The sequence below is a fragment of the Oncorhynchus nerka genome, linkage group LG6 (genome assembly GCF_034236695.1).
Source record: "Oncorhynchus nerka isolate Pitt River linkage group LG6, Oner_Uvic_2.0, whole genome shotgun sequence".
NCBI classification, from domain to species: Eukaryota; Metazoa; Chordata; class Actinopteri; order Salmoniformes; family Salmonidae; genus Oncorhynchus; species Oncorhynchus nerka.
The window spans coordinates 15,573,715-15,594,849 of record NC_088401.1 but is presented as its reverse complement, the minus strand read 5'-3'; the positions used below and the strand labels follow the sequence as shown (position 1 = coordinate 15,594,849).

Here is a 21,135-nt window from a genome sequence, read left to right as displayed (position 1 = left end):
GAGAGAACCAGGTTGTTTCCTGTTAACTGAGTGACTGTTTGGGGAGAGAACCAGGTTGTTTCCATTAAACTGAGTGACTGTTTGGGGAGAGAACCAGGTTGTTTCCTGTTAACTGAGTGACTGTTTGGGGAGAGAACCAGGTAGTTTCCTGTTAACTGAGTGACTGTTTGGGGAGAGCAGGTTGTTTCCTGTTAACTGAGTGACTGTTTGGGGAGAGAACCAGGTTGTTTCCTTTAAACTGAGTGACTGTTTGTGGAGAGAACCAGGTTGTTTCCTGTTAACTGAGTGACTGTTTGGGGAGAGAACCAGGTAGTTTCCTGTTAACTGAGTGACTGTTTGGGGAGAGAACCAGGTAGTTTCCTGTTAACTGAGTGACTGTTTGGGGAGAGAATTCGTGTGGACTGTATTACACCAATGTGTATCTCTAACCTCACATTAAAACCATGAAAAAGATCACTGACCGACACCATCCTACACCTCATCCCAAATGAAATCAAAGAGGGAGAAATGAAATGAAGGACTGGAGGCACAGGAAGACAACAGAATATGAGTGTTTTAATAACAGGATGTGGGAGATTGTGTTGTTCACATCCTAATGGCTGTGAATCCAAGCCAAGCGTCGCTGCTGCTGCGATTACAAACCTATCTTCCCTCTCTCTCTCTTCACATTCCACTCATTTAGTAGACCCTCTTATCCAGAGCACCGTACAGTAGTCAGTGAATACACATACTTTGCCTCACGTTGGAATCAAACCACTAAACCCTGGCGTTGGAAAAACCAAGCCCTACCAACTGAGCCACACAGGACTGTCTCACTCTGTCCCTCTATCAATAGCTATCCCTCTCTCAATCTAGGTCAGTCTAATACGGTGAAAAACTGAGAACAATACCCCTAGCACATATGAAAATCACACAGCTGTTTGACACACACCAGATGGTAGAGGAAGGAAGGTGGAATAAGCACGTGTCCACATGTATACTGTCTCTTAATGAAGGTCTGCTAGGCCACAGGAGTCAGTCTATTCCATGTGAAAATGAGATGCGTATGACTACGGTAATGCATCTGTGTCTGTATAATCATACAGACTGCTGCTGCTAGGCCACAGGAGTCAGTCTATTCCATGTGAAAATGAGATGCGTATGACTACGGTAATGCATCTGTGTCTGTATAATCATACAGACTGCTGCTGCTAGGCCACAGGAGTCAGTCTATTCCATGTGAAAATGAGATGCGTATGACTACGGTAATGCATCTGTGTCTGTATAATCATACAGACTGCTGCTGCTAGGCCATGTCATTAACTTCCATTCATCACACACCAACCACATATCTAACACCAACATTTACAATTTCTCCAAGATATTTCCATTTCCTTCCATTAAAAATGAAGAGGGGAAAAAAGAGAATCCTACTTGACTGTCTGGTGTGTACAAAGTCATCCTGTTCACCCCACCGTGGCATTCAATGATGGGGATTTGGAAATAACCTGTGTGTGTGTGTAAGGGATCTTCTCTTTAGTAACAACTACTACTTGGATTACTAGGCCGTCTTATGTATTCAACCAGACTCATATTTTCCCCCTTTCTACCTTTAGTCTGATCGGTATAGCAGTGATATAGTCCCCCTGACTACGTCCTATAGAGATCTACAGGAGAAAAAAACATTCAAATGCAGGAAGATAGGACTGTAGCAATTCTCTCTCTCTGTCTCTCTGTCTCTCTGTCTCTCTCTCTCTCTCTCTCTCTCAGGATTTTAAATCATCTGACTTCCATCTATTAGAAGAGAGACTTATTGAGGTAGAAACCATAAAAAATGAAGGAGGGAAATTTAATCCCTGAAATATTGATTTTCCCATTAATATCAGATAGGTAGAGGGTGATGAGGCTGGGTGGAAATGACACATCGTCGACCCGAAGAGAGGCTGGGGCCAATCTTACTGCTGGATATGCCTGCCTGCCCGGGAAGAGTTATAGGTAGGTTTCGCCTCTATCTCTCTCCCTGCCCCTCTCCCTCCATCTCTCTCCCTGCCCCTCTATCTCTCTCCCTGCCCCTCTATCTCCCTCCCTGCCCCTCTCCCTCCATCTCTCTCCCTGCCCCTCCATCTCTCTCCCTTCCCCTCTCCCTCTCCTCTTCTATCTCTCTCCCTGCCCCTCTCCCACTCCCTGCCCCTCTCCCTCTATCTCTCTCACTCCCTTCCTCGCTCTCTCCCTGCCGCTCTCCCTCTCTTCCTCGCTCTCTCCCTGCCCCTCTCCCTCTCTTTCTCTAATGCTCTCTCTGCCCTTCTCCCTCTCTTCCTTTATCTCTCTCTCCCTGCTCCTCACCCTCTGTCTCTCTCCCCTCTGACGCTCTCCCTCTCTCTCCCCCTGCCCCTCTCTTCCTCTCTCTCCCTGCCCCCTCTCTCTCTCCTGCCCTCTCCCTCTCTCTCCCTGCCCCTCTCCCTCTCTTTCTCTAATGCTCTCTCTGCCCTTCTCCCTCTCTCTCTCCCTGCCCCTCTCCCCTCCCTGCCCCTCTCCCTCTATCTCTCTCACTCCCTTCCCCTCTCGCCCCTCTCTCCCTGACGCTCTCCCTCTCTTCCTCGCTCTCTCCCTGCCCCTCTCCCTCTCTTTCTCTATTGCTCTCCCTGCCCCTCTCCCTCTCTCTCCCTGCCCCTCTCCCTCTCTTCCTTTATCTCTCTCTCCCTGCCGCTCTCCCTCTCTTCCTCGCTCTCTCCCTGCCGCTCTCCCTCTCTTCATCGCTCTCTCCCTATCTCTCTCCCTGCCCTCTCCCTCTCTATCTCTCTCCCTGCCCCTCTCCCTCTCTTCCTCTATATCTCTCCCTGCCGCTCTCCCTCTCTATCTCTCTCCCTGCTCGCTCACCTCCCTCTCTATCTCTCTCTCTCCCCTCTCTATCTCTCTCCCTGCCCCTCTCCCTCTCTTCCCCTAGCTCTCTCCCTGCCCCTCTCCCTCTCTTCCTCTATATCTCTCCCTGCCGCTCTCCCTCTCTATCTATCTCTCTCCCTGCCGCTCTCCCTCTCTATCTCTCTCCCTGCCCCTCTCCCTCTCTTCCTCTATATCTCTCCCTGCCGCTCTCCCTCTCTCTCTCCCTGCCCCTCTCCCTCTCTTCCTCTATCTCTCTCCCTGCCCCTCTCCCTCTCTTTCTCTATTGCTCTCTCTGCCCTTCTCCCTCTCTCTCCCTGCCCCTCCCTCTCTTCCTTTATCTCTCTCTCCCTGCCGCTCTCCCTCTCTTCCTCGCTCTCTCCCTGCCGCTCTCCCTCTCTTCCTCGCTCTCTCCCCGCCGCTCTCCCTCTCTATCTCTCTCCCTGCCCCTCTCCCTCTCTTCCTCTCTCTCCCTGCCCCTATCTCTCTCCTGCCCCTCTCCCTCTCTTCCTCTATATCTCTCCCTGCCCCTCTCCCTCTCTTCCTCTATATCTCTCCCTGCCGCTCTCCCTCTCTATCTCTCTCCCTGCCGCTCTCCCTCTCTATCTCTCTCCCTGCCCCTCTCCCTCTCTTCCCCTAGCTCTCTCCCTGCCCCTCTCCCTCTCTTCCTCTATATCTCTCCCTGCCGCTCTCCCTCTCTATCTATCTCTCTCCCTCTCCCTGCCGCTCTCCCTCTCTCCCTCTCTATCTCTCTCCCTGCCCCTCTCCCTCTCTTCCTCTATCTCTCTCCTGCCGCTCCCTCTCTTTCCTCTCTCTCTCCCTCCCCTCTCCCTCTCTTCCTCTATCTCTCTCCCTGCCCCTCTCCTCTCTCTATCTCTCTCCCTGCCCCTCTCCCTCTCTTCCTCTATCTCTCTCCCTGCCCCTCTCCTCTCTCTCTCCCTGCCCCTCTCCCTCTCTCCCTGCCGCTCTCCCTCTCTCTCTCCCTGCCCCTCTCCCTCTCTTCCTCTATCTCTCTCCCTGCCCCTCTCCCTCTCTATCTCTCTCCCTGCCCCTCTCCCTCTCTTCCTCTATCTCTCTCCCTGCCCCTCTCCCTCTCTCTCTCCCTGCCCCTCTCCCTCTCTCTCTCCCTGCCCCTCTCCCTCTCTCTCTCTCCCTGCCCCTCTCCCTCTCTCTCTGCCCTCTCCCTCCTCTCTCTCTCTCTCCCTGCCCCTCTCCCCCTCTCTCTCCTGCCCCTCTCCCTCGCTCTCTCCCCTGCCGCTCTCCCTCTCTATCTCTCTCCCTGCCCCTCTCCCTCGCTCTCTCCCTGCCGCTCTCCCTCTCTTCCTCTATCTCTCTCCCTGCCCCTCTCCCTCTCTCTCTCCCTGCCCCTCTCCCTCTCTCCCTCTCTCTCTCCCTGCCCACTCTTCTCCTATCCCTTGTTCTTCCCCCTATAGTCTTTCTCTCTAGTAGCACCTTGATTAAGGTTGTAATGATGAAATGTGCTGTTAGCTGTGGAAGATGTTGAATCATATAAGAAGCACTAATACACGATGTTGTGAGTTGTAAATGCAGTTGAACTATAAGCCGTTACACAGAAGAACCACGGGGCCTCTTGTTGTCTCTCTTGTTTTGTGTCCCTTCCTAACGCCATTGGCTCGATGTGTTTTATACACACTAATACACGTGTTATTATACAATCAAATGTCAATCAAATGTATTAATACAGCCCTTTTTACATCCGTCCATGTCACCAAGTGCTACACAGAAACCCAGCCTAAAACCCCAAGCAGCAAGCAAGGCAGATGTAGAAGTGTTGTGATATATATTATGTTATCACTCTCTGCAACCTTTACATTCTCCTGTTGTAAGCACATTGATGTACTGAAACGCGTTGCATTGTTTTTGATAATAACCAATTACAGCTTTTACTCTTCATTTTCAATTGTCCTCCGAGACTGGCAGTATAGGTCAAACACATCCTCAATCCCCTATCGAGGCTTGCTTCAAACCCAGTGTAATGTGCTTCAAACCCAGTGTAATGTGCTTTAAACCCAGTGTAATGTGCTTCAAACCCAGTGTAATGTGCTTTAAACCCAGTGTAATGTGCTTCAAACCCAGTGTAATGTGCTTCAAACCCAGTGTAATGTGCTTCAAACCCAGTGTAATGTTCTTCAAACCCAGTGTAATGTGCTTTAAACCCAGTGTAATGTGCTTCAAACCCAGTGTAATGTGCTTCAAACCCAGTGTAATGTGCTTCAAACCCAGTGTAATGTGCTTTAAACCCAGTGTAATGTCCTTTAAACCCAGTGTAATGTGCTTCAAACCCAGTGTAATGTGCTTTAAACCCAGTGTAATGTGCTTTAAACCCAGTGTAATGTGCTTCAAACCCAGTGTAATGTGCTTCAAACCCAGTGTAATGTGCTTCAAACCCAGTGTAATGTGCTTCAAACCCAGTGTAATGTGCTTTAAACCCAGTGTAATGTGCTTCAAACCCAGTGTAATGTGCTTCAAACCCAATGTAATGTGCTTCAAACCCAGTGTAATGTGCTTTAAACCCAGTGTAATGTGCTTTAAACCCAGTGTAATGTGCTTCAAACCCAGTGTAATGTGCTTTAAACCCAGTGTAATGTGCTTCAAACCCAGTGTAATGTGCTTCAAACCCAGTGTAATGTGCTTCAAACCCAGTGTAATGTGCTTTAAACCCGGTGTAATGTGCTTTAAACCCAGTGTAATGTGCTTTAAACCCAGTGTAATGTGCTTCAAACCCAGTGTAATGTGCTTCAAACCCAGTGTAATGTGCTTCAAACCCAGTGTAATGTGCTTTAAACCCAGTGTAATGTGCTTCAAACCCAGTGTAATGTGCTTCAAACCCAGTGTAATGTGCTTCAAACCCAGTGTAATGTGCTTTAAACCCAGTGTAATGTGCTTTAAACCCAGTGTAATGTGCTTTAAACCCAGTGTAATGTGCTTTAAACCCAGTGTAATGTGCTTTAAACCCAGTGTAATGTGCTTTAAACCCAGTGTAATGTGCTTCAAACCCAGTGTAATGTGCTTTAAACCCAGTGTAATGTGCTTCAAACCCAGTGTAATGTGCTTCAAACCCAGTGTAATGTGCTTTAAACCCAGTGTAATGTGCTTCAAACCCAGTGTAATGTGCTTTAAACCCAGTGTAATGTGCTTTAAACCCAGTGTAATGTGCTTTAAACCCAGTGTAATGTGCTTTAAACCCAGTGTAATGTGCTTCAAACCCAGTGTAATGTGCTTTAAACCCAGTGTAATGTGCTTTAAACCCAGTGTAATGTGCTTTAAACCCAGTGTAATGTGCTTTAAACCCAGTGTAATGTGCTTTAAACCCAGTGTAATGTGCTTCAAACCCAGTGTAATGTGCTTTAAACCCAGTGTAATGTGCTTTAAACCCAGTGTAATGTGCTTTAAACCCAGTGTAATGTGCTTCAAACCCAGTGTAATGTGCTTTAAAACCCAGTGTAATGTGCTTTAAACCCAGTGTAATGTGCTTTAAACCCAGTGTAATGTGCTTTAAACCCAGTGTAATGTGCTTTAAACCCAGTGTAATGTGCTTTAAACCCAGTGTAATGTGCTTTAAACCCAGTGTAATGTGCTTTAAACCCAGTGTAATGTGCTTTAAACCCAGTGTAATGTGCTTTAAACCCAGTGTAATGTGCTTTAAACCCAGTGTAATGTGCTTTAAACCCAGTGTAATGTGCTTCAAACCCAGTGTAATGTGCTTTAAACCCAGTGTAATGTGCTTTAAACCCAGTGTAATGTGCTTTAAACCCAGTGTAATGTGCTTCAAACCCAGTGTAATGTGCTTTAAACCCAGTGTAATGTGCTTTAAACCCAGTGTAATGTGCTTTAAACCCAGTGTAATGTGCTTTAAACCCAGTGTAATGTGCTTTAAACCCAGTGTAATGTGCTTTAAACCCAGTGTAATGTGCTTTAAACCCAGTGTAATGTGCTTTAAACCCAGTGTAATGTGCTTTAAACCCAGTGTAATGTGCTTCAAACCCAGTGTAATGTGCTTTAAACCCAGTGTAATGTGCTTTAAACCCAGTGTAATGTGCTTCAAACCCAGTGTAATGTGCTTCAAACCCAGTGTAATGTGCTTTAAACCCAGTGTAATGTGCTTTAAACCCAGTGTAATGTGCTTCAAACCCAGTGTAATGTGCTTCAAACCCAGTGTAATGTGCTTCAAACCCAGTGTAATGTGCTTTAAACCCAAATGTGCTTTAAACCAGTGTAATGTGCTTCAAACCCAGTGTAATGTGCTTCAAACCCAGTGTAATGTGCTTTAAACCCAGTGTAATGTGCTTTAAACCCAGTGTAATGTGCTTCAAACCCCAGTGTAATGTGCTTTAAACCCAAAACCCAGTGTAATGTGCTTTAAACCCAGTGTAATGTGCTTTAAACCCAGTGTAATGTGCTTTAAACCCAAATGTGCTTTAAACCCAGTGTAATGTGCTTTAAACCAGTGTAATGTGCTTTAAACCCAGTGTAATGTGCTTTAAACCCAGTGTAATGTGCTTTAAACCCAGTGTAATGTGCTTTAAACCCAGTGTAATGTGCTTCAAACCCAGTGTAATGTGCTTTAAACCCAGTGTAATGTGCTTCAAACCCAGTGTAATGTGCTTTAAACCCAGTGTAATGTGCTTTAAACCCAGTGTAATGTGCTTTAAACCCAGTGTAATGTGCTTTAAACCCAGTGTAATGTGCTTTAAACCCAGTGTAATGTGCTTTAAACCCAGTGTAATGTGCTTTAAACCCAGTGTAATGTGTGTAATTTAAACCCAGTGTAATGTGCTTTAAACCCAGTGTAATGTGCTTTAAACCCAGTGTAATGTGCTTTAAACCCAGTGTAATGTGCTTTAAACCCAGTGTAATGTGCTTTAAACCCAGTGTAATGTGCTTTAAACCCAGTGTAATGTGCTTTAAACCCAGTGTAATGTGCTTTAAACCCAGTGTAATGTGCTTTAAACCCAGTGTAATGTGCTTTAAACCCAGTGTAATGTGCTTTAAACCCAGTGTAATGTGCTTTAAACCCAGTGTAATGTGCTTTAAACCCAGTGTAATGTGCTTTAAACCCAGTGTAATGTGCTTTAAACCCAGTGTAATGTGCTTTAAACCCAGTGTAATGTGCTTTAAACCCAGTGTAATGTGCTTTAAACCCAGTGTAATGTGCTTTAAACCCAGTGTAATGTGCTTTATATCGCAGGCGCGCGCGCACACAGTAATAACATTGCTGTAATAATAATAATATTCATCATCACAGTAAAACAAAAGCAACGCGCAGCCGTCAGACAAACTGAAGGTCCAGTAGCATTGCCTTAAGAACAGGATTGAGAGAGAGAAAACACGAACCATGTTCTGTGAGACAATTACATCCCAAATACTGACGAAACTCACTGTAATTACATTTTTCCATCTTTTCTCATAATTTCCTTTTTGGGGTTTTTAACATCGTTAAATGGAGTGTTGCGTAGCTTATTAGAAGTAAAATATTAGTAGCATACATTAATTTTACTACATAGCATTGAACCCATTTCTCCCAAATGACCACTATTCAGATAAATGTTTCAATGTTTAATGGTGTCAAATAGGCTATATCAACTTTAATTCTCAGACTCATTAATGCACAAAAATTAACACATGTAATTCGTTGGAATTATCCTTAAAATATGCAAGTCATAGTTCCAAACCACTATTGCAGCATAATCATAATAATAATATTTTCATACAAATATTTATCAAAATAATTGTATCCAAAATTGTACAAGGGTAAAAATAATTTCTGCAGTCCTCATTTTTGCTTAAGTCCAACAGTCCTTAATTAAAAAAGATCGTATATCCATTAAATACAAACGGGGGATGCATTTGTTTCCAACGTTATTTATCTAGCTAAAGAACAACTAATACCCGAAAATAGCTCAAATGATTTCCCCTTAAATTAAAGCAAAAACAAATAAATGTAAAAATCGTCCTAATATGCCGAAGAAGAGAAAGCCGTAGTTGAAATCCAGTAGAAACATCATCATGCTGCTGATGTGCCGTAGAAAGAGCGAGCGGAGAGCGCAAACACACACACACCCACAATACATACCGGAGTTTGAAGCTGCCTCTCGTGTCCCAGTGTTTTTTTTTTTGCTCTCTTAATGCAAGCGATCGATGTCCCTGTCACTGTTGTGTCCCAATCCCAGCCAAGACTACCTCAAACCAGTCAGTCATCAGGCAAAAAAAAACTACCACAGCCCCTCTCATCACCTGTCCTCTGTACCCCAAGTTACACTAAACAACCAGCATGCATAGACAACTCACCACCGAAGCCTGGGCTAAAACATCATCACTGGCAATACAATGACAATTCATTATATGGAGAAAAAATATGAACCCACCAAAGCGAATGAATGGGGAGAACATGAATCTTACGTTACGGCAATATAACATGAGTAAAGAAAATAGAGAACACATAATGAAGAGTTTGGGCCTCTTATGCTCTTTTTCCCCCAATTTTTAAAGATTTTATCAAAAATATTTAAGAACCGTGAGTTTCTGTATCCAGGGGACCTGCGTGTTATCAGTAGCCCAACGACTGGTCTCCTTCCCCGGACACACAGCCACCCCACGGCTCGGTACAATGACTACTCCTTTACACACAGCAGGTAATTGGGAATTGTAGGACCATTATACATTGAACATACATTGAATCTCAATAGTATAATCTAAAAAGACAATACATGTATCTATCTAAACAATATATACGCGTGACGGTGTAAATCGTGTTGCTCTTCGCGTCGTTTAAGAATGTATACGGTGTTAAACGTAACAATAACGTGAGGAAGATAGCGACATTATCAGAAAACAAATGAATGGATACATTGTAGCCTAACTGCCCAGTGTAATGTCAGGTCCAGCTTTGAACCGTCAGGTCCAGCTTTTAAAAGTGGTCCAGCACTGAAACCAGGCAGAACTCTTTCACCGGGGGAAGACAACAGGGATAAAACATTCACGTATCCTAGACCACCATAGATCGGACCTCGTTACGTCTAGTCTAGTTCCGTAATTAACCAAGCCACACCGGGGAAATACCTGATATCATGTAACGATTTGTTTTCCGTTGTATTTCACAGATCGTATGACATTACGACCAGAATGAGACAAACCCTAGCAAACTTTGAGAGCAGATTTGGCCGAGGCAGCAATGGCAATGACACTCACGTAAAGGCTTTCGTCTGGCCCGTGACAATGTTCTGCTAGTAAAACCAAACACCTCAACAAACACCTCAACATGCGATGTTTTCCAAGGCAAAGCTGGGCTGGGCTATTGCCGAAAACATACCACATGAAAACAGCTGCTATCTGCTGAGCGCTATGTCAAAGATTCTGCGGGATCCACCTAAAAAATATATTCAATATTTGACCGAATTAAACACCCACTACTCAATAAAAGTTATAGAAAAAAACTTACTTTCTACCCCCCGCAGTTCGTTCCCTTTCTTCTCCTGTTTTTGGTTTGAAAACAAAGTCACATCCAATGGTTGGGAAATATGATAACACAAAAATGGAAAAAGGGGAAAAAATGTATAATCCTCCCAACTTTATTGAAAAAAAATAAACATACAAAATGGCAAGCGGTATGAAAGCTATCCTTTGGGTCCGATCGGTGAAAGATGTCTCGACTGCAGCCTCTCAGTTCGGTTGTGGAGCGGTCGAGAAACTGCGGAAAGGAAATGAAAACCGATATGTCTTTATTCTGCTAATTATTATCGTTTTAGCCCTGTTTAAAAAAATGGCTGATTAAGTTGAGTGCGCATGTCTTTGTGTGTCTATTCCCGATATGCACTCTGGGAATGGAAGAGAGAGGGCGAATGAGAGAGGGTGGGAGAGAGAGGAAAGAGAGAGGAACAGAGAGAGAGGTGTAATTAGCGAGCTGATCAACAGTCTCCACATTGCAAATGACGCACTGAGCCCCTGTCCAGAGCAAAGCCCTTAGGACGGAACGCGTCAGATTGACCAAAGTGATCTTAACAAGGGCACATTTTTACGGTTTTATCGGCTAGTCCAAAGACATGCAGAACAACAAATAGCCATTTCCTGTTAACCAAATAGAGTACAGAATTAGAGAAATCACCCTTGTTTATATATAAAGGTCCGCAGACGAGGACAAAACCATAGCCTGATATGCCACCCGGTGCAAGGCACATATAAAATATATGATTACGTTAAAGCTGTTCAGAATGTCACTCTATATTCCAAATGTATTGATACGTTTAGCTTATTTTGATATCGTGATTTTATTAAATATATAGGATCATATTTGATCTAGTGGATTTAAATATGTGTAATCTTGAGAGATGCACAGATTGAAGATGCTTACATAGAACCCTGTATCAGATAGAGACTAATTGAATGCGTTTAACTGTGTTGTAAATTGAATACCGTATGTAAACAAGGGCATGTTGTCAATATTGAACACAATATCGATATGTTTATTACATTGATGTAAAACCATGACAGAACAAGAAAGCATAGGTCTGGCTATGAAAAACTGAAGAGAACAGGCGTTTAGGCCTATACAGTGGAGGAACACGCCTTATCTTAAAGGTGGGTATATATGATATTTATTTACATATACATTTTATCTCAATATTATAACTTGATGCAAAGTCAATTAAAAAAAGTCTAAATTATAAGGCCTACATTAGGTTCTTCCTTCATCTTGTTTTAAGAGTATCTAAAAGGTTAAATACTGTAGAATGGATTTGACTTATTGTAGAGCTTAGAAGAGCATAGATTGGTCTACGCGTCTATGGATGTCAAGAACATAGCAGTATTTATATGACATAGTAGATAGATAGGCCCAATGCATATGCCACATTATAAGAAACGAACCAGTCGTTAGAAGATATGGGTTAAAAATAACGACATGTTTGTAGCGTGTTTTTCTTTGTGACGATACGATGGTAAACATATATCTCGTGATTGATAGAAAGTAGCCTATAGCCTACACAAGCATCACCTTAGAAAATAACTAAAGAAAACTGCAAATACATGAGCATCAAAGCTCATGGTACCAACTCCCAGTCCACATAGGATGACTGGGCTTTATGGAGCCATGCATAAAACCTCAGGCAATGTAAAACCCATTGAATCCAACACACCATTCAAACCAATACATGTATATAGGCCTATTCATTGCATTAGTCCGTTTAACTATGTTCCCTTCCTCCCTGATCCTTTTTACTTAATTTGTTCTCTCTCATAAGAGTCGCTATCCGGAGAGAGACCTGAAAATGGTCTTCATCGTGTAGGGAAGCAGAAGATCTGTTCTCCTTCATGAAAAAAAATCGAAGGGGGTGAATTGACTGAGCTGAGTTTTGGGATCCTATGATAAGGCTGCTGGCAGCTAATACATCCTACTGCAGTAGCCTACAACTGAACCAGACCCACACCGCCCCAGCCCAAACCAAGCTCGACCCAGGGCTGCTGTTTCCCGGACTACTAGGGCTGTGACCTGTGTTAAATGTGGTCAGCCGAGGCGTCACTTTTCGCAGATCTGAGGCTGTTGCTTTTTAGCGTCCTCCAGGGATTCCAAACTGCTCTTCCCGGAGAGGCGACTCATTCGGCGGACAGGAGGAGCCAGACAAACCGCTGCCTGGTTGGAAAACCAGCATGGAGCAAGAGGCAATGGACGGAGCGTTGCAGACAGATTTTCTGGTCTCACAGAATCGTAAAGCTATAACAAGAAACCTGGTGCGATGTACTAAAGGTTGTTCTGAATGTTTAACTATTGATTGATTTTATTTTCAGGTGGTCACTTATTTTCTTGCGAGGACGCAGACTAATACACTCGTAGCAGGCGACTGTGAGGGACGTGTCCATATATTGCAGACATTCACTTGTTTTTTGTTTTCACGGTGAAAGAAGAAAGTAAGGCGGATTTAAGGGCCTGATACTCTTTATCTTAACCTCATGCATTTGTAAATCCCCTGGTCGCCTCCCTCTCACTGTTCCAGCAGACGATGCTCTTTCTCCGGAGGCTGCTTGACAAAAGACCAAGTTAACTAACATTTCGCCCCATTTCCATATCTCAGAATCCCCAATTAATTATATATTATCTGTAAACTCAGAGTGTGTGTGTGTGTGTCCTCAGGTTAGACTGAAGGGTGAAATAAAACGATTAAAAAAGGACCGTACGTTGCCAATTGAGTTTATATCAGAAAGACCATTTGCAAGTTTTTCATTTTCAAACGAATACGAATAAAAATATAACTACTATTGCTTTTTGTGAATGGTTATTACAATAATAATACAATAATATGGGATCAAATTCCGGACGCTTTCTCCCTGGGTCATTGTTTTCCATTGCTTTGAGGCATGTTCAGCCCTCCGTAGTGGTCTGACTCCTGCTATAAGGACTGGGAGGTTGGGGGTTCTCCCTTGTTTCAAATCTGATGGTTTTAGTCCAAAGCACCGGCGCCCTCTGGGGTCCGTTAGGTCACGAATGGGGAAGTTTGACCCTTTCCTCAAAACACACAGACCCACTGGCAAACCCTCTATACCCAACACACTGACCCGTGTCCCTTAGGCTACACACAGACCCATAACCAGAATAGCCCAGCACAAGTCACAACACGTAGAGAAGCAACAGCACACGTGCAGCGTGTGTTAGCGACGGAAACACACAAGGACTCAAGGAGGTAATGTTAAATAAAAAACTGTTTTCCTTCATCAAAATCCATAACTATCAATGGGAAAATATAGCCCCAAAATAATGGAATTTATGGTCAAATCATGAGCATCAAAATGGTCATAATTTAATCACATATCAAAATTCATGTCAATTTCACATTAGAATATTGCGTGGCAGTGCACAGTGAATTTGAATAAAACAAAAGCTTGTGATGCTAACTAATTAATTCCCCCAAATTATATAGAACTTGTTCATATAGTTTCACTTGCAAAATACGTTTACCGGGAGAATCAAATAATATTCCCATACTTTGCGTAACACATTACGTACAGACATAACTCCACATAGAAATCTCAAATGTATTCTCCTTCCATTCAAACACCGAATAATGTCCGATATCAATGAACTTTTCCCCCACATTAACCCAACCTAAAACTTCTCGACGTTTTAATGGCATGGACCCTAAACCAGACAACTCGAATACATAAACATACAATCCGTTTATAACTTTGAATATTCCTTCCTTTAAATTTCCAAAAGCATATACCCATGCAGCAACAAAAGAGAAATAAAAACTATACCTTTGGTAAAATAGCATTCCGTTTCTCTTTTCTGTATCTTACTCGTACGCTCAGTAGCAATCCGCTTATAGCATATGGAATCTGTTTTGAAAATGCCTAGATTTTTGGCACATTGTCATTGAAAAGAGGGGAGCGAAGTGTTGCCGCTACAGAATGGGGGAAATGAGTGCGCATTGGACGCAGCCTCCCCTCTACATGGACTTATCCAACTTTAATTTAATATTCCGCAATGTGAAGGTATATAATGCAAGAATTTCAGAGGAAGGAACCGCTTGGTGTTTTTTCAGTATTTCATCGGCAGGAGAGGAGGACAATGCTTTTGTGTCTATTGTCTGTCCCCTCTCGCTTGTTTTATCTGTCCCGGTCAATTTTGATATTTCACAAGCAAAACAAAATATGTTTACTTGTTTGTATTTAGATCACTTGCCAATAACTCCCGTCTCATCTGGGGCTCGTGTCACGCTGGAATCATTCCTAACATAAAATCGAGACCTATAAACGCTTGTTTGTAAAACACTGAGTCAAAAATCAATGTATTGGGACATTTCAATCGATTATATAAACGAAAATCTATAGGCAACATGAGGCCGATATCAGCCCACTCTCCTGCTCTCATCAAATGAGAGGAAAAAAGAGATGGAAAGGAGAAAAGAGGGAAAGACAGCTATAGGGTTTAAAACGAAGCTTACATTAACGTTCTATAGCGGGGTGACTACTCTGTGGCTATATGTCAGAGTGCTTCCAGATGGGAGATGATAGGGAAAGCCTTGATGACAACAATTAGACTATAGTACGTAATCAAAGCGACCACACGGATTACGGCTACATTTAAAGGGTCAACTAGAGCAATTCCAGCCAATATCACATTTCAGCATCACATCACATCACATTAATCAGCCGTTTCTCGACGGCCTCTCACCAGGCATTAATCAAAAATGGTGAATCAAATCAGGGGCAATCTATTCACTGGTTGCATTGTTACCAGGAGATAAGAAAACAGCAACCCCACACGCGCGTTTATTGCATAAACTGTGCATTAATAATACGCGGTATGATATTAGGGAAAGAAGGGGGAGGGGGTAGAATCACGAGGTGTCAATCATGTAACATTTACATGAAATCACAGCTGCTCGCGTCTCCGGACTGTAGGGGAGGGGTGCGCGAGCAGGCACAGGCAGTGCGTGAAAGGGTTTAAGGAGGTGTATGGAGGGGTAGAGGTGTGTCCACGCACGCGGTGCCATTCTGTTTATTTGATAAGAGGAAATCAATGGAACAGATTGTAAAGCCTTTACCAGGGCCAGACGCGCGTGCAGCCTGCACGGTGTCCCCGGGTTTAAAAGGGGGGCTTGGTGAAAAGTGACTTCCAGAACAGCGGCGCGGGAACGGGTCGATCTGGTGAGGAAATTTACACGAAACTGTACACTCATAGGCTACACTTGATCACACACACACACACACACACACACACACACACACACACACACACACACACACACACACACACACACACACACACACACACACACACACATCCAACCCTCCTTCCATTTAATCTCCCTCGCCCTTGTGCCCCTTCCCACTTGGCCCTTGGTCCTCGCCGTGCGCGAGTTTTTCATTCTTGATCCCTCTTTAATAGACATGTGCGCAGGAGTGTCCTCCATATAAATGTATCTCCTCAAAAAGTGCCTCTGCCATATACCTCCACATACCAGACGCAACCCTTATCCAAACCACAAATAGCCGTTAGCACAGTAATGTACAAGTAACGTGAATTCTACAGAAATATGATGATGATGAAAAGACAATCTGGTAATCTGGGAGACGCACCTGCACTCTTTGTCCCTGTCTTTTGACACACACAGCGAGAAAGAGAGAGAGAGAGAGGGGGGGAGAGGCTACTGGCCATTGTGAAGAAGAACAAAAGACGTTGTATCTCTACCTATACAGGTCTAATGGGCCTACTGAATTCAGTTGGGATTATTTAGATTTTCATTTTGTGCCTGAAATGTGATCACTAGTCCAGAGTAGGCTAAATCAAATTAGAATAACTAGGCTATATCTGCATTTTAGAAATGAACTTGAATATTTAACGATTTAATCCTAATTATGTAAATAAGTAATAACTATACCAATAATAATACAAAATGATAGGAAATAATAATAATAATATTGTAATAATGATAAATATATTTAATAAATAATTCATGTTTTCACTTAAATCACAAAAAAACAGCACCTGAGATTTGTACTTTCTAATAAATCATTTTAAAAAACGAAATATTTTCTGCCAAATGCTTTTATGAATTAAAAGGGTAAGCATGGAGATTTTCTCTTCAAAATCTTATTAAAATACTTTCCATGACAACACGAGCCAGAACATGTCAATTTACTGGACTACTGTCCGCTGTCCTCTCTAAGGAGGGTCCTCAGATATCCACTATCCTTCTCTTGGGGTTACCCTCTACCCCTCTTCTCGTACTCAATGGGCCGTCCTCGCACGGTAAATAACTCGGTTACTATTGGACCGCACCGCAACGGGGAGAAGTCAATTCCATGGCAACAATTTGACAGCTAGGAAGCTCGAGTCATCAAAGCTAGAGACGGACCAAATCACAGCAAAGTCCACCAGGCCAGGCCAGACGACCAACGCAAATGCACAGATTAGGTTGATGCCTATTAGACATTTGGAAATGCTTGAAGTGAGGCGTCAATTTAGACCCATGATGCACTGTTAGGTTTATAAAACACAAATAATCCAACTATATTCCTACATGACAGCCTAATGGTCAATAAAAAATGAACAACAATTATTTTGTATTATGACAGTCAATAATAATAATTAAAGTTTTATGGAGGGTGATCAATGTGCAATTATCTATAATACTAATTAAAACAAGTTTAATATCAACAATATAATTATTCTCTAGCCAGTGACCAACCGTTGATATTCTGAATTAGAAAAATAGATAATTCCAGTTTTCCATAATTATATTGAGGCTATGAATCTATGATACTAATAGGGTCATCTTAATATAATAAACATAACTACATAATTAGTCATTTTGAGTGAGGTGAAACCCACAGCTTAGGATCTCTGAGTGGACCCCGGGAAGCCTTGGCAGCAGATAATTGTTTTATTAAAAAAAAAAAAAAAAAAAAAATCTACCAAATACCGATAACAGAGAATCCATTCTGTGTGAGGATATCTTATCCCTCAGTCCATATGGACTAGTAAAGGCCTGACTGACAGTGTGAAAGGACTCTAGGTATTGGAGGGGATGATCTATGTAGCCCTATGACTGCTGTATCTCACACTCAATTTGTGCAAATATTTACAAAAATAATTTCTGCAGATTTTGTGCATTTTTGTGTTTTCACATGAAAATACATCACTTTTTGTGCGACTTAATTAGAAGGAAAAGGAACACATTTTTGTGTGACTTCAATCATAGGAAAATATATTTTGGGGGGGGCAAACTTCAGAACAATCTTTTGAAAATTATTGGAGCAATGCATGATGGACAATGGTGTTCTACACTGACTTTGTTGTGTCCCACATTTATTTATATTCTTATGTAGTCTTACATTACATTACATTTTTTTTTTTTTTATTTATGAATCCCAATGCTGTTTTCTATGCTCGTTTTTGCTCGATGCTTTGCGATACTGGTGCCATGTCAGATTTGATGACGGTTGCCAGTTTAGAATAAAAGGCTCTATTTGCCTGTTGTCTTTTGTTGTGACATTCATTAAGGTATTTGATTAAGGAATGGGGATACATTTTCAAGATGGGAAATTCATTCATCAATAAATGTGGGGAAAGAGAAGACCTGGGGAAAAAAATCTGTTTGGTTTAAATTCCCCCGGTGCAACTGCATGGTATTTATAACTATAACGAGTCTGGACTATGATCAATTAAACCATAATGATACATTTAAACAGGTTCATGTAAAATAATGAATTATGTTGGTTTACACTTATGGCTTGTCCAAGGCCATTTCATGATGATTATCATGGTCATTAAATACTTAGGCTATTGTAACAAGCCTTAATGCCAGCGTTTTAGGCCTACTGCCTCTGTCCAGAGGAACACTAGGCTTTCATGGCAACGGCCGTTAGAGTTGACTTTGCCATGTTTGAGCCCTGGTTAGAGTCCCTGTTGCAGCTTTCACTTTCTTCCACTACATTGGTGGCAGCGTTGGGATCACATCCAGCTCACCTTTAGTTCTGTGATCTAGTGGTGGGAAGCATTCTGTTTTTCAGCACTGTGTTGGATGAAATTGCTTTGATATAGCTAGTGAACAATGGATAAGCAACAATGGGCGTGACGGATAGAAGTAATCACTACAGGTGTGATCAAGCCTTACATCAAAGTAGCCTGAAGCTGAATGGAAAGTGTTATGCCCTGACCAGTTATTCAGAAGAAAATCCACTGTGACTGTCTCATTTACATAAGTTAACTTACCAGTGTGGTCCCAAAACAAACACATTCTACACATTTACAAACAACCTGTTTAAATTGTTATGGCAACCATGGTGTTCTGTTGTTAATGAACCTTCTATACCTAATAACCTGACAATGTTCCACATCATATGGGTAGACCAATCATTTAAGTGTGTTACGCAGCAAAAAACAACTATCCTTTTTTACGATGCAAACCAGTAATATGAATCACTGTTGAGCCATCCTGTTCTGATCTAATGAGATGGATGTAAGATTCTTTATAGCCTAGAATCGTGGCCTTTCCCAGTCATAGAGGACAAAGCTAGGCCTAGGTTCTCATTGGCGAAGACTGAACTCAAATTAAGGGTTATACAGAACCAGTCAAAAGTTTGGACACACCTACTCATTCCAGGGTTTTTCTTTATTTTTTACGATTTTCTACATTGTAGAATAATAATGAAGACATCAAAACTATGAAATAACACATATGGAATGAGTTAGTAACCAAAACAGTGTTTAAACAAATCAAAATCTATTTTATATTTGAGATTCTTCAAAGTAGACACCCTTTGTCTTGAAGACAGCGTTGCACACTCTTGGCATTCTCTCAACCAGCTTCATGAGGTAGTCTCCTGGAATGCATTTTAATTAACAGGTGTGCCTTGTTAAAATTACATTTTTGGAATTTCTTTCCTTCTTAATGTGTTTGAGCCAATCAGTTGTGTTGTGCCAAGGTGGTATACAGAAGACAGCCCTATTAGGTAAAATATCAAGTCCATATTATGGCAAGAACAGCAAAGAGAAACAACAGTCCATTATTACTTCAAGACATGAAGGTTAGTCAATACAGAACATTTGAACAACTTTGAAAGTTTCTTCAAGTGCAGTCGCAAAAACCATCAAGCACTATGGAGGAGGAGGTGGGATGGTGTTTTGCTCGTGACACTGTCAGTGATCTATTTAGAATTCAAGGTACACTTAACCAGCATGGCTACCACAGCATTCTGCAGCGATACGCCATCCCATCTGGTTTTCGCTTAGTGGGACTAATATTTGTTTTTCAACAGGACAATGGCCTCCATGGTGTGTAAGGGCTATTTGATCAAGAAGGAGAGTGATGGAATGCTGCATCAGATGACCTGGCCTCCACAATCACCTGACCTCAACACAATTGAGATGCTTTGCGATGAGTTGGACCTCAGAGTGAAGGAAAAGCAGCAAACAAGTGCTCAGCATATGTGGGAACTCCAAAAAGCATCCCGTGTGAAGCCAAGAGTGTGCAAAGCTGTCATCAAGGCAAAGGGTGGTTACAACAAAGAATCTCAAATCTAAAATCAAATATATTTGTTTATCACTTTTCTGGTTACTACATGAATCCATGTGTTAGTTCATAGTTTTGATGTCCTTACTATTATTCTACAATGTAAAAAATAGTAACAAATAAAGAACAGCCCTTGATTGAGTAGGTGTGTCCAAACTTTTCACTGGTACAGTATGTCAGACTCTCCTACAGTGTAAATCAAATCAAATCAAACTGTATTTGTCACATACACATGGTTGGCAGATGTTAATGCGAGAGTTGCGAAATGCTTGTGCTTCTAGTTCCGACCATGCAGTAATATCTAACAAGTAATCTAACAATTTCACAACAACTACCTTATACACATAAGTGTAAAGGAATGAATAAGAATATGTAAATAAAAATATATGAATGAGTGATGGCAGAACGGCATAGGCAAGATGGTATCGAGTACAGTATATACAGTACATATGAGATAGGTAATGTAGGGTATGTAAACATTATATTAAGTGACATTGTTTAAAGTGGCTAGTGATACATATATTATATCAAGATGGCAAGATGCAGTAGATGGTATAGAGTACAGTATATACAGTACATATGAGATGAGTAATATAGGGTATGTAAACATTAGGGGCGTTGTTTAATAAAGTGGCTAGTGATAACATTTATTCCATCAATTTTTCCATTAATAAAGTGGCTAGAGTTGAGTCAGTATGTTGGCAGCAGCCACTCAATGTTAGTGATGGCTGTTTAACCTTTTTGGGATAGGGGGCAGCATTTTCACTTTGGATGAATAGCGTATGCATATTATTATTAGTATTGGATAGAAAACCCTCTGAAGTTTCTAAAACTGTTTGAATTATGTCTGTAAGTATAACAGAACTCATATGGAAGGCGAAAACCTGAGAAAAATCCAACAAGGAAGTGGGATATTTGAGGTTTGTAGTTTTTCAAAGCTTGGCCTACTGAATACACAGTGTCTATGGAGTCAAGTGGCACTTCCTACGGCTTCCACTAGATGTCAACAGTCTTTAGAAACTGGTTTGAGGATTCTACTATAAAGGAGGGGCTCATGAGACCTGTGTGGTCTGGCAGTGGTCTGGTAGAATGTCTCAGGCTTGTGACGCACGCTCCCGACAGAGTTAGCTCTCGTTCCATGGCTTTTCTTCAGACATAACATTTTTCCGGTTGGAAGCTTATTGATGTTTTATGTTAAAAACATCCTAAAGTTTGATTCCATACATCGTTTGACTTGTTTCTACGACCT

The 21,135-nt window shown here is 42.1% G+C and overlaps 1 protein-coding gene and 1 long non-coding RNA gene across 2 annotated transcripts in view; one reads left to right on the top strand and one right to left on the bottom strand.

The window, feature by feature from the left end:
* LOC115130089 (zinc finger homeobox protein 4-like) overlaps positions 1-10,608 on the bottom strand; it is a 176,348-nt gene extending 165,740 nt beyond the window's left edge. The window contains 1 exon segment of the mRNA XM_065019287.1: positions 10,316-10,608. The gene's annotated coding sequence lies outside the window, so the exon portion shown is untranslated.
* Positions 10,609-15,307: 4,699 nt separating this feature from the next.
* LOC135572096 (uncharacterized) lies at positions 15,308-20,028 on the top strand. The gene is made up of 2 exons (XR_010464009.1): positions 15,308-15,516; positions 19,633-20,028. It is a non-coding gene; the product is annotated as an uncharacterized LOC135572096 (long non-coding RNA).
* The last annotated feature ends 1,107 nt before the right edge of the window (positions 20,029-21,135 follow it).